Source organism: Pteropus alecto, unplaced genomic scaffold (assembly GCF_000325575.1).
Source record: "Pteropus alecto unplaced genomic scaffold, ASM32557v1 scaffold245, whole genome shotgun sequence".
Taxonomy (NCBI): domain Eukaryota; kingdom Metazoa; phylum Chordata; class Mammalia; order Chiroptera; family Pteropodidae; genus Pteropus; species Pteropus alecto.
Window position 1 is genome coordinate 205,361 of NW_006436669.1, and position 2,040 is coordinate 207,400.

Below are 2,040 nucleotides of genomic sequence, written 5' to 3' on the forward strand. Positions count from 1 at the left end.
AGCCAGGGTGACACTGGTGAAAGTCTATTGAGTTATTTCTTATTTCTCCTATCCATTTGCAGATTAAATAAAGATTAGAAGTTTTTATTATATTTTTTCAATTGAAAAAGAAAACAGGGGGCACAAAGTTTGAATCTATTAACACACAACAAAGAGGGTCTTAATAAGTGAGAACTATCGGTCCTCCTCAAACTTATAAATAATCATGCTTGTAATTCATACTATAAAGATGGTTGAAAAAGGAAAAACACACAGGAGCCTCTTTTCAAACAACTGTTTCTAAAGCCTAATTACTGAAATCTTGTCAATAAAACGTATCATTTCTAGCATGCCCACTTCAATCTTTGTTTACATACTTTTGAGGTCTCATCTTCCAGCAGCATAAATGAAAGCATAAACCACTTTAATCTGATGAGTAGTAGCATAATATTAAACCCCTATCCACCGAGGTTCTAAAATGAAAAGGGCTATGTTAAAAATAAGATCTCCTCATATTTATATTTCATGTTTTTGAAAGAAAGAAGTTAAGTTTATTTGATGCACAGTCTGGGAGAATTTTTTTAAAAAGAACTTTCTAAAACAATCTTACAGATTGCTTATATGTAGATAGACTAAAACCATTACAAAGTGAATTCCAAAGAAGACTGACTGAACTAAACTGACTACACACAGGTAGGAGCAAGGCAGTAATATTATGGCACGGTGTAGAAAAAATAATTTGTTAAAAAGACTATGCACATAGAATATGCCATGTTAGCAACTACTATAAGCAAAGAGAACTACAACACACAAAACTACCAAAGGAAAATAAAAAGAATAAAAGACACTTTATATATCAACACCAGTTACATTTCAACTGCTACTAAATATCTGCGAAACAGCTCCAACTCTAAATGACAAAGAGAGTTGGGATTAGGGGAGGTGAGGAAGACTAAGGTACTGAAAACCAATTCTTCAAATAAATGTAAGTTAAACAACTTTGCTTTCTCTATGTAAATACCAAGGCATATTATAATACAAATTAACACCACTGATGACTTGTTCAGAAGTGAATACAACATCCACTTACAGATTTTAGTTTTAATTTACAGATATGAAAATTTGATGAATTTCCATATCTTAAAATGTTCATTTCGAAACATCGATAATTAGGAAGCCAGTAAAAGGCATGTATTTTGATAAAACTGGATCCTATCAGATCGACAGTTTTAGTTTCATGGTGCAACTATTCTTACAGACACAAATTGCTACCTACCTGCATCAACATTCTCAATTCTCAGTCTCTTGTTGAAATTATGTTACAATCTAAATATTTCATTAAAAAATTAGAAACTACTTGGAAATCTACAGATTACGTCCACAGAACTCTCAAAATACTGTCGCTTAGGTAGTAAAGACAAAATTTTCAAATATTTCAGAATTAGCATATACGCGTGGACGGTACTGCATAACCATATTTGGATTTATTGCGACAGTGTCATGGACTTTGAAAACTTGAGGTGTGAAGATCTTTTCCAAACTTTTGAAATTATTTCTTCAAAAATCCCCACATCTGAAAAGAATGCATACGGCAATAATTTTCAAAATAGTTCAAATTATCTGAAAACCTCGCGAATAACCGAATTGCTTGACACTATGCTCCATAGAAAAGATCCTACCAATATCATTCAAGTACTATCAACTCCGAATAATTTTCTAGCCACATAATTATTTTAACCTATTTAGAAAGAGATAATGCCAAACAACAGATCCTCTCCTTTCATTCCACATTCCTCGGTTTCTGATAGTTGCCAAAACCACCTACTTAGGAAATGTGAAGTTGAAAAAGTAGCACTCCTCAACTCTCAGTCGTTATCACTGCCAAGAAATAAGCATGACCAAATACAACCAAAAGTAAGATACGTTTCCCTACCAAGTGTGGAATGCATAAAGAGTGAGCCTCTAAATTTAAAACCATATTCCAGCACCTTTTCATCGCATACAAATGCGAATACCACGCAAGGGTTCACAAGCCCACCTCAATGGCCGCGGTTCAGTCTT

General features: G+C 33.5%; 1 protein-coding gene across 1 annotated transcript in view; it reads right to left on the reverse strand.

The window, feature by feature from the left end:
- Positions 1–2,040, reverse strand: part of ZC3H13 (zinc finger CCCH-type containing 13) — a 115,019-nt gene that overhangs the window by 112,296 nt on the left and 683 nt on the right.